Here is a 12343-nt window from a genome sequence, read left to right as displayed (position 1 = left end):
ATTAACTCCCATAAGAAATGTATGCGAAGACAACCCAAAGTGTCTAATCCTACTGCTGTCTTAAATTTCTGAAACTCAGACCTGTCATCTTTTTCTATAGCTTTGTTGAAGTTCTCACTTCTGCTTCAGTCCATCCAAAGATGAAGTTTAGGGAAATTTACATTTTTATATATTTTTCAGTTGTGCACTCCTGTGGCCTTTCCACGTGTTTCCTTTGTAGAAGTACTTTTTTCTAACTCGAGCCCTATTTTATACTCAGCGGTATGGCCGATAGAGGTGAATCCAGTTGTGTTTAGCTGGCAGTATACAAGTTTAAACACACAGCATTACACTGCTCGACGATGCTCATGCCACATGGACGTGTGGAAATAATGATATCATTATGACTACACCTTAACAGCTCAGCCTGGCTAATCACAAAACCTCATTCTGATTTGATTAAATCTCAAATCGCATTGCTTTCTTCGTGAATAAAGTGCTTGCTGAAATTAGCTTTGCTTAGTGTAACTACACTGTTTGTGTGTTGTACTGGAAGTAGCTTAGCTTTCAAAGCAGCCTTTCCGATGTGTCTGTCTTCTGCTGTTCTCTAGGGGGCATGCTTTCAAATTCCAACATAAAATGCCTACATTATAAATAATGAAAGGGAAGAAAAAGCAAAGCATTATCATAGTGAAACTTAATTTTCCACTTATTCAATCAAATATCAACCAGATATGATTAGGGGTGGCCAATTTTAGATGAACCAGGCAAAATACATTTACATAGGGGGTCCAGTTTCAACATAATTTCAGTAAAAAGCAATTACAAAATTATAGGCAGATAGAAAGCTGGTTCTTCTAGGTGCCTTGGCTAAGTGAGGTTGGAAGGGTAAAACTGTAACTTATTGTAGTGGATATTTAATAAGTGGTAAGCCACAGCACTCTCCACTTGAAAGTTAATTAAGGCCATAGAATGACCATACTTGTACAGTAAATATGTTAATGGGTTAGCCATGGTAGCTGTCACAACAAAGCCCAGCAAAAAATAATGGCTTTATGCATCGTTTTTGCTGATCGTTACATCTTTTAAAAACTGCCGTTGTTTTTTGTTCTGCTCTGTTTTGGTGTCACAATTTTGGGAAAGAGTGTAGTAGCATTTAATTTAGGAACTGCTTAATGTCACTATCAGAAGCTGAGACTGAAATGCTGAGGTGCAGAGAAAGGTTAAAATATTTGTTTGTGCTGGCACTATGTAAACGTCAATAACTAGTGCATGTCAGTGAGACGTTCTCTTAATTTGGTATTTTTAGGAAGGCTGTCTAGCTTTTAGAGAGTACAGTTCAGCTCAAAAAGCTTGAGCTAACCTGTTATATATAGGATTTCATTTATGGGTGTAGTTGCTGCATTATTTTTGTTGCCATTGAATAAGTGAACTCAGTGGCAAACTGTTCTGTGGACTAAATCTTAAATCTTCTTCCAAGGTGTCTTCCCCTTCAGCATAGTCCGTTCTGGTCTTCAGGATTGATTTTGGTCAGCTCCTGTGAATTTGGAACTTCTTTACCAAGCCTTGTGAGAGTGGGGCAGGGGAGCATTTTGGTTTGGGATTTTTTGTTTCCTGGCTGTGTAGCCCTTCTTTCAAGAGGCTTGAAAGGCTTCACACTGAAAATTACTAAAATATTTCCTGGGAGGTGTTCAACAAAATGGTTGGTGCCGCTCTCTTTCTTGTCACTGAACTGATCAGGACAATTCTCAGCATATGTAAATTGATGTAGATCTACTCAAGTCAGGTAGCGAGGGTTTTGCCCCATTATCTACTAGTCTAAGAATGGTGGATTAAATTGATATATGGACTACTGCTGTCACAACATCACATATTCAGTAAAGGAAATTTTGAAGGGTATTTTTCAGTATCTCTCTCTTGTTATTTTCCTTAATATATTTCTTGATTGCTTAAACCATTATGGTGAGAATCTGTTGAATTTTGCCGCATGCTCTGTTATTGTAAGGAATTTATACATATTTACCCATAGAAATTAATTCTGTGCTGAAACTTAGCATACATTTCTCTTGATACTGCTTTCAATGTTAATCAGCTGCTGCTTTGCTCATGCTTCCTAGGAAGAATAAACAACTGCATTTTTCCAGCTAAGAAAATCCATTTCCTCAGGAGAAATTCATGTATAGTTGTCCCTTGCTCTCTTCAGTGGAAAAAGAAGGGTGGATGGGGGGGGGGGGAAGGATTTATCAGTGGAATCGATTGAATGTTTTTTATGTAAAATGTTTACCATCAAAAAATTCTGTATTGTTGAAATTGAACCTCTCCAGAGAAACAGGTTGGATTTTTAAAATAATTTTAATAAAAGCCAGCAATAATGTAAAAATTAAAGGATTTTGAGAATGCCAGTCTGTTAATTTCTCTACTTTTGGAAGGCATGGCTGTTTTTTTCCCTGCTTTAGCCACTCTTCCTACAGCCATTGCGGGTCCAAGCGAGCAAGCAGCAATGTTTGTCCCAGGCTGGCCACCTCTGGCAAGACTTGGGAAGCATCTGACAGCTTTTACTCTTCTGGTGGTCTCCTTGCTGCTGTGCTGTCGTCAGACACCTTGCCACAAAGTTAGGGGTAACAAGAGGTGTCATCTCAAAACTTTGTTGCCATGAGCTGTGGTAAAGGCACCGAGAACCTTTGCAGTCTGGGGGCAGTCAAAGAAAAAGGATCCGTTTGTGAACCGTTAACATAAAGCTGTGGTACGTGGAGAAGTGTGATCTGGCTGGGCAATGATGAGACCTCTAGCTGACGGCCTTTTGGGGTGACTAGGAAACCTCCAGCTATTCAGAAAGGATCTTAAGTGAATATGTAATTGTGAAGGGGGACCTAAGTGGGAGAAGAAGAATAGAAGTGCATTTGGAGAGTACAAATGATAGCAAGGCAGAAGTGGAAGAAGTGTGCTTCAAGCAGCTGAAGAAAAGCTGGAAGAAGAATGGTAGGGAGAGGTGGGAATATTTCCAGGTCAGCAAGTCAGCACAGGGAGTAAAATGAGGCCTGGCTGTCATATTCCAATAAATGGAGCTGGTGTCGCCTTTGTTCAGTTAATGAGTGATCCTGTGGGAGATCAGAAAGTGGACTGGAAACAGCACTACTTTTCTGGGCACAGTTTTGAGCCACAGCAACTGTGCAGTGTATGCCAGGAATGGCAATGATACACGAAGAATTCCTGGCCAACAAAAAGCAGGAGTAAATGTGGAAGTATTATTTGAAATGGGACAGTGAAGTATCTTCGCAGAAGTTACACTGGGGTCCCTGATTGAACAATGGGAGTTGTGGCAGTGTATGGTAGCCCTTGCTGTTTGTTCAAGCCCTTGTTGTCCATCCACTGGGATGCCCAGTTCATCCTGCAGCAAGGCTGAAGGAGGAGGCAGAGAGCTGGGCACAGGTTGTCTTCCATTATCCCAATCCTACTCATTCTTGTGTAAATTTTCTATTCCTTGAGCATTCCCTGCTTTACACAACTGTAGCCAAGTGAACAAATTGCTCAAGACCCCTGTGTGACACAGGCCATGGCAGCCTGAAGCCTTGTTGGCCAAACCTGGGCACCTGCGAAGACCAGGGATTTGTTTGTCCTCAGAGACTGCTCAGAAGAGCTGCAAAAATTTCTCATTCTTTCCTTTCTTCCCAGTTCTTCTAATACAGGCAGCCCAGGCCTGTTACTGATCTTATTCAACAATTAGATGAAACTCTGGAGCACAGACCACAAAATATTATGAGCTGTAATTTCATTACTATGTCAGTTCTGCCTCTCTCTGGATCACCTTCTTTGATACCGTCTTGGTGAAGCTGAGGCACAAATTAAAAGCAGCGGACTTGAGATTAATGTGGTTGGAGCAGCTTTGATGCAGGTTCATGGACAGAAGTGTTTGATAAACTTGGAGGCACCGTCTCAGCTAAAGACCTCTGCCCAGTGATCAGTGGGGCACTGTGATATTTTCTGCAGCTAGAAGACATTTTTTAGTTCAGCTTGCAAAACATCTATGCTGTTCCCATAAAATATCTTCCAGTATATTTCCTTTTTCCCAAGAAGTTCACCAAGAAGCTCTAACAAAATTCAACTGCCAACATACTAATATTTGTGTATTAAAAAAAGAAAAAAAAAAAAAAGAAAAATATCTAAATGACTATATTTGCGCAAGTGGGGACAGAAGGTGACTCTTTGCAGCCCTTAGATTGTATCAGACATAAAGATAGATGGATAAATAAAATTTAAGAGTGTTGCAATCCTTTGAGTTCTTCCCTCATCACCCTTTGAAAGTCTATCACATCTTCATACAGGCTCAATGGCCGGACAGTGCTCTCCCTGCACGATCCTGGATAAGGACACCCGATAGCTCTTCCCATGTGTGCTTCTCTTGTCTGGCTCAAAGCTCTTTGGGGAAGGTGATGTCTCTTCATACCTGCTCCAAGAGCAGGTATGTTCCACTTTTGCCTGAGATGCCAGTATAATACAAGTAACAATTGTGGCCATGCATGAATGATTCACATCTGATTTATTATTTTTTTTAGGAGGTTTTCATTTTACTGCCTCATTCAAGAGCATGAAAGCCAAACTAGGCCATTTTAAGGAAATGATGCATAATCATGGACCTTGCCCACCTTAGCTCTGAAACCATCACTGAAGCAGGTTTAAATACATTCAGGAGATATTCCAGGGATATTGCAGAGATGGGAGAGACTGATACCATAATAGAAGTTGTGCTTCTGTCTCAGATGACTTGGGGATTCTTCTGGATGTTTAGTGTTGTAGAAGGGTATAATGGGACTGTTGTGTTAGCCCAAATACTTCTACATATAATTACTGATTCAGTTGTTCCACTTTATTTTTACCTGGAAGGTGCGGGGCCAGCGTGCCACACTGGAAAACCTTCACATACATACCGGCTTCGTGAAGAAACATTTTATAGTTTCAGGTTGTTCTGAAGGACAGAATGCATCCTGAGTAACAGCTTGAATGAGAACTACAAAGCGATTTCCATAGGGCTAATAATTTAGACAATTGAATTTTACTCTCTATAAATACTTCAGATGTCCTGGGCAAGTGGTAATGCCTCTGTCAGCTTTTTTTTGCTCACTACATCCTCTTGGCCCTTATAAGAGGAGCTCTGAAGAATGTGGCTGGGGACTGGAAAGATGTAGGGAACTTGGGCAATACCATTTTTGTGAAGATAATCCACCAAAAGAACAAAAGTCTTTTTTGCAACTTCTGTGCTCTCTTGCATTCCCTTCCTTCATCTCTGGCAGACAATTTTTTTTAGATTAGCTTTTGCACTGTTTTCCTGCCTGTCTGTCAGAAATGTTTTCAGCAGTGTTAAGTTACCTTATTTTTTGTACTTTTGGCCCATCCTGTGTCAGCCCCAGAGCTCCAGATTTATTCTGCTCATAATCAGCTTCCAAGTCAGTCTGGGTGACCTTGATACCTGCTGCAATCGTGTGACTTCTGTGTCACAGCTTCACGTTTCTGTTTCTCCCTTCTCACCCTTCCTCTACACTGCCTGCGTAGGACCTGTTTAAGTCACTACCTTTCCATAGGATTTTTCCATACAGGATGCAGACTGGGGTGTTATTGTTGAATATTCTAACGATGTGTGCTTAAGAAGGTGTGCGTGTGTCCACAGTATCAGAAATACCGTAGACCCTTTCTAGGCATGGCAGAGGTCAGTCCTTTGCTTGAAGGTGCTCGTGTTTAGGAAGCCTGCCCCTGCAGTCTGGCATGTCGTGCTGAGCCCTGGTCTGGAGCTCGAACCACACACGTAGGTTTCTCCGTGCCATCCTTTAGCAAAAGCAGTTGCTGGGTGGGCAGCAGCACACAAAAATGATAGAAAGCAGCAAGTATGCTTTTTAATTTTTGGAAACAAGCAAACAACAGCAACAAAAAACCCTTTGTCCATATGCAGTTTTTATTCCTTCAGTGTTGCCTATTTGTTTTCTTTTTATTTAGCTTCTTTGTTTAAAAATGCCCTCGCAAACTTTTGCTTTGATTCCAAGTTGGCTCATTTAGAGTGATTCCCTAAAGCTTGCCTTTTATCACGTATGGCTTTCTTGATTGTTTAAACTCTCGCTGTTCCAGTACCTAAATGTATGAGCATGGTCTTAAGATGATGGTCTCACTTTCAAATGGGAGTATCAAAAACACTTAGCGATGTGCAAGACGACTATAAAGCTTGCAAAGTGATTCAGAATCCTCTGATAGAAGCTATTATAATAGCGCCAAGCACTATTATTAACGTCCTCAGCCTCTTTATTCTGGTTTTGCTTAAGCCTTGCCCAAGAACAATTAGCTGTTTGTTTGACCCACATTATAACATCAGCTCTCCATTACGGTAACAGTGGAACAACTAAGAACAACACATAATCTTCAGATTTAATGGGGCAGAAGACTGCAGAGGGCCAAGCCCATCTTGATAAAATGCCCTGAAGTCAGCAACTTTATGCAGAGATGGATCAGGCACAATGTGGTTTCCGTAGCAGTGTCTGGTTGTTACGTGGAAATACAGGACAAATATCAAGGATGTTACAGCAGGTCTGTCATACACAACTGTTGAAGTTAGCCAATTTTGTGGGGAGCTCAGCACCACAACCTCTCTTTTCTTTAGGGGTGCCAAAATTATCTTACCTCTTCTGTCATATGACACACTGTAAATGCAATTGCCCCTTACCTTATACAAACGGCTTTTGTAGAACATAAAGAACCTGTAAATACACTGCATTCAGAGATCTTATGGCTTCAAATGCATATATTGGTCCAATAAATGGCATCTCATTTATCTGTTTTATGCTTCTATTGAATGCAGAACACATGCTGCTAAGAAACAAAAAGGACATGCATATATTTTCAGCCATAGGACTTTGGAACCACTTGGGAAGAATATTCTTGATTGAGAACCAAAACATTCCATGATGCTTAACAAACCTGCAAATTGAAAAATCAACATCTGCCCTGCGTAGCAACATAGCAGGAGAAAGACCTATAGCCTGAAAAATTCAAAATATTCCTTAAATTATATTTCTGTGCATTTACAAAATTACTACTCTCTGAATCAAAAGTCTCAAGCTGTTTTTATCTGAGAGCATATGTTGTGTCGATAGACAATATCTCAGCCTGTAGTTGTACATGAAAAGCCCTGCTGCAGAGCATAATGGACAGTCCTTTGAACACGAAGCTGCATCTCAGTGAATGCTCTTATAACAATGTTTTAAAATAAATGATATGCATCATTAAATCACTGAGGACGACTAACTCAATTGTAGACAAACCACAACTCCTGCAATCACAGCTACAGTTCCTGTTTGAATATTTCAGTTTTCACCTGAGCAGCCAATGGAGGTGAGTGAAGCACAGTCCACATTCAAACAGATGAAGGCACTGCTCTAAAAGAAACGGAGAGAAACCTGTGATTATGTAGTTACCGTAATGCTGGCTGCTTGCTTAATGGCTGCATGGGATTTTTTTGGCGGTTCCCTTATTTACATATCACAGACATGTCCTTAGAAAGTTACTTTAAATAATTTATTAGATTGATCTTTTCAAACTGCTGCTCGGGCTAGGTGTCATTAGGAAAACTTATTTAAACTTATATAAGGGTTTGTGCCTGAGTAGGGCATTTACCTGCCTCACTGCTGATATTCTAAAAATACCTCCATGTCCATACTATTATCCATTCTTCACGTCCAATTGCTCTGTTATGGTAATAGTCAGAAGCACACCATGTAGTAATTACTTACAGCTGACTTAAGAAAAGAATATTCAACTCCCCCACTGTTCCACTAGAAGGTCTTTATGCACTATTAACTCATTCCTGTTTATTAATACTCTACTGGTAATTCTGGCTGCTGCTTTTTAGGTTTGTAATAGGAGGACTATTAAACAGCAATTATTGACCATATGGGTTGGTGAATATTTGTGGTGGCGGTTTTTTTTTTGTTGCTGTTGTTTTTTATCCTTTTAAGTTGTTTTTAAGGAGCCACATCACAATATAGTGGCGCAACTTTACATCTGCCTGGGATTAACAGTTTTGGCAGCGTTCCCCACCTAGGAAATGCAAATTCCATATTTCAGAAATATCAGCTGAAGCTGTGAAAATACAGAACGATTTAAAAAACATGAAAACACTGTGCCAGACAAAGTGAAAATCTTTGTCTTTTTTTTTTCTTCCTTCCCAGCAGGATATGGTTTGATCTTCTTTCTTGTCTATCTGTCTGTTTCTCTTTCTTCAGTATTTTTTTTTTCAGTTTTTAGGTCTTGTCCTAGAATTTAGAAATGGCCAAGTGTAAATTTCAAACTAACAAAACTACTTCCAGAACAGTGTGAATTATTTCACTTTTAAGAAGTAGACATCTACCCCCCTCAGAACACTTGCCTAGCAAAAAGTTTCAGGAGAGACAAAATTACAGCAATTATCTCTCAAATAGCTGGGCTGAAAAAACAGGCTTCCCCCTTTCCTCCGCTGCCTTTTTTTTTTTTTTGGTCATTCTAACTGCAGTCCCTGCCATTGCCAGCAGCACTAGCTGTCACTGGGCAGGTCTGCAGCGACGGATCTGCTTTTGGGTGCCCTCCCTTGCCACAGGTTTGGAGGGAGCCCACTGCAGGCTGAAGTTTTGGTGCCCACTTCCATTATGGTGAGAAAATAAAGCATCTGAGAGTGGGGTGGAAGAGGGTATAAGGATTTCACAGGGAGAGAAGACGGAGCAGCAGTGAGAAAGTGTGAGAGAAGCAGAGAATGTGGAATAGGGAAAAAAGAAAAAAAAAGCATGAATTCTGGAAAAAGTGTGCCCTGGCTGCAGCAGGCAGCACACAAGATTGCCATTTTAGGCCCCGTTATTTCTTTTCTCCTTAGGCAAAGGCTGATTATGTACATAGACTAGAGGAGAGGTTGCTGGGATCTCCAGTCGTAGATAAGGGAGATGTACTTTGGTTTTCTGCTGTCTCTGCCAGCATTTGTCGATAGCCTGGCACGAGTCTTCCCTGAAGTTGCATCTCTGGGGTTGATTTGGTGGTTGAGTTAATTTTCAGTACAAAACCACTGTCCTACAAGCATTTTGCAAATGTTCTTATTTCTAAGTACTCTTTGGGATCATCTCCAGTGCTTGTAATACTGTTTTTTTTTACACTTCCTCAATTGTACCTGTGTGTCTTTGGCTTGGATTGTGAGCGTTAGCTGTGTCAGTGTGGTCTCGTGAGCTGATGACCAGTAACAGCTCCATTTAGTCATAGCTGTGGGCAAAGTTGTTTCTGATGATCATTGCATCATTCAAAAATCTCCGCAATACTGAAATAACTAGTGTAAGAAAAATCATTTTAGAATTTGAAATTTATCTTTCTGCTAACAAAATGCTCTGTTGTTGCCCTATTATAAGTTTGCACCTGTCTTCTTTTTTTTTCCTTTTTCCTCTTTTCTTCATTTTCTTTTTTCTGTCTCTCTTTTTTTTTTTCTTTATTCCTTTTAAGTTGAAATGCTTTATTGGACTAAGGAAACAAATTAGAGAAGGTGGCTAGGTATGATTTGTCACTGAAAGAGTTTCTAACTTAGTTCAAATACAAACAAGTTACATTCTCACCATTTACTTTTTGACCTGTCAAGTTACAGGGGTCTTTAGTGCAATCACATATATACCAGGCTTATGCAGGCATGAAAACGTGCTAATGCCATGCTAAAAATAATTACATTAAAAAAAAATCTGTCCAGCTTCTGAGCTGTTAAAAGCAAAATAGGGGTTTTATTCCGTTCACACCTCTCACACCAGAATGCCAAACTGTCACTCATTCTAAAAATAAGCATCATGTCATGAAGTCTTTTGTTCTATGTCACTGCCTGACTTTTCATTATAAAATTCCCGCGTGGTGTATTACACCAAAAGCGTTCTCTCTTTCAACAGTTCTTGTTTGGAAGGTGTGTACTTCTTCACAAAAGCTGGTGCCTCCAGCACGGGAGCTGGATGTTGTAGAGGCCCTTTTTTTTTTCCCCAGATGGCAAAGCTGGGAGAGGAGGAACCGAATTGACATGTTCTTGGTAGAGAAGCACAGAAGGGGTGTAGGGTGGGAGGTCCTTGCTCATGGAATTTGCCCTGCAATAGCTGTACAATGCTTTGGGAGGTACCTGCTGCGTGATGTTCAGTGGAAGGCTGAAGGGATAAAGAGGTGTCATCTATCTTACTGCTCAGAAATATGGGCCAGGTAGCTTTCCTTATGGGCATGGCACCTTTGCCATGCTGTTCCGAGTGTTTTTCTTGTAGAGATTATTATTTGAAATCATAGTTCAGGTGAACAGGTGTCATTTCAGGTTTGAAATAAATGAGTGACTGGGAGTCCTGAGTGGAATGGCCCCTGATGCTCTGCAGGGCTGCAGTGAGTCCCCAGGTATGGGCACATGAAAAATTTACATTAGATTGATGTCAGAGCCACAGCTGCCGAGCAGTGAACATGGGAGGTTTGTGAGAAAAGGTCTTGCCTCTGAACCCCAAAAAGAGAGCTCACTTTGCATCAGTTAAATGGCTTGATTCTCTCAGCCCTAATTTAAACCTGCCCTGAAATAGTCAATTATATTCTAGTGAGAAAATGTTCAGAAATTATATTTTTACAAGGTAAAATTACAGGTTAAAACTGACAATGCTGCTGATGTGTAGCTTAGTCAATCTGGTAAATTAGTAAAGCATGATATTCTTAGAGAAAGTGGAGAGTAGGAACAATTCGTGAACATGCTTAAAGAAAAACATGTGAGTGATTCAGCTCTTCTCGCTGTTGCAGGGAAGAGATTAGAGGTGCACCACTTTGTCAGTTCATCTCCTTAACTCATAATATATTATTTATTACAAGGATTTGGTTTCTTAAGCCTGTCTTCTTTTTTTCTTTTAAGATGCCACTGACTATTTGATCTCGAGGGCTTATTTTTTATTATTATTATTATTATGTACAGGTATGTGGGGAGGGAAGGATTTTGGGCTACAGCAAAACCCAAGCTTTTTAACATATGGAGCATCAGTGTTTTCATCTTGTTTTGGCACTTTTTACACCTCATGCTGATGGTGTGATTGTGGTTGGTTCAAGTACAGCTGGGGTCCCCCATAGCCTCGCTTTGCAGGGGCTTTCTGACTCTGTTGTAATTTGTTTCTCCCTTTTCTGGTACAACCAAGCACAAACTCTCAGTGTGAGATGTAAACTGATATGCCATCTGTATGGGAAATGGTTATGTCTCACCTTTCAAACCCAGTGCTAGCCAGGCTGGTTGTGCTGCACGTTTCCACTCCTGCGGCCCGATGCACACCTCTGCCAGGCAGCTCCGTTCTCAAGGGCCCCGTGCAGCCCTGCTGGAGGATGTGGGGTGATCGCGCAGGTGCCAGGTGTCAGAGCACGAGCGGCTCCTTTTGTGCCTGAGCTAAGCTGCGTGAACGAGGAACAGGAGGTGAAAATGGACCAACAGCTACAGAGTACTCTCAATCCTCTTTTTGAATCCTGCAGAAAGTAGCTACACATATTCCACCGGAAAATGGTTTTAATGTCAGTTACAGTATGTAAAATACATATATATATTTTTCATGGAGCGCTTCATCTTCTGACTGAGCTCACACATCAGGAGCATGTCTGAGAGAGGAATTGCCCCAGAGCACTTCTATTGCAGAAGTACAAGCCAGGCGAAGCCCCCATGGCTGGGGCAGGACGGGAGAGTTTGACAGCGTTGCCGGAGGTGTGACTGCAGGTGTCACACCAGCTATTTAAATTGCAGATGCGCCATGACTTTTCAGGCAGTAGCACACTTACGGCAATGAGGATAATATCAGGCCTGTCGGTTAAATGGAGAATTTCATTTTCTGTGGCTAAACCTGTTGGAAGAGGAAGAGGCCTGTTATGATATTGATTTTCCCAACTCATGGTTAATATCCAAATAACATTTTACAGGAAAAAAGTAACTCCTAGTAACATCCGGCAGAGGGTAGCCACTGTTGAATCAGTTGTCTTCTTTAGCATTTTTTTTTATTTGTTTGCTTTTTTGAGGGCAGCTCTGTTTGCTCTCTTACCATCTGACACAGCACTTGTTCTTGCTCTTTACAATGGTCAGTGGGGATAACAGCGAGCAGCGTGGGGTCTGCTGAAGGAAGAGCAGAGGAGACAGTTGCTTCAGTCTGGGACATATGGCAGTACTACTGTGACGCTCTTGGAGGCTGTTAGCTAAACTGCTTAAGACACCTTGAATTCCTTTGACAGGATTTGAGTGATAACACATGTTTTGTTAAAAGAAAAAAAGATCTTATCACAAATCAGACCCTTAAAAAAATTGTGATGACTTTAAAAAGAAAGAAAAAAACACTTAATAACAACTGAGCTA

At 40.9% G+C, this 12343-nt stretch overlaps 1 long non-coding RNA gene across 8 annotated transcripts in view; it reads left to right on the top strand.

The window, feature by feature from the left end:
- Positions 1–12343, top strand: part of LOC121067127 — a 282439-nt gene that overhangs the window by 117236 nt on the left and 152860 nt on the right. The window lies entirely within an intron of this gene.

The sequence above is a fragment of the Cygnus olor genome, chromosome 3 (genome assembly GCF_009769625.2).
Source record: "Cygnus olor isolate bCygOlo1 chromosome 3, bCygOlo1.pri.v2, whole genome shotgun sequence".
NCBI classification, from domain to species: Eukaryota; Metazoa; Chordata; class Aves; order Anseriformes; family Anatidae; genus Cygnus; species Cygnus olor.
Note: the sequence above shows the minus strand (reverse complement) of the source record. Positions and strands in the feature narration are given on the sequence as shown.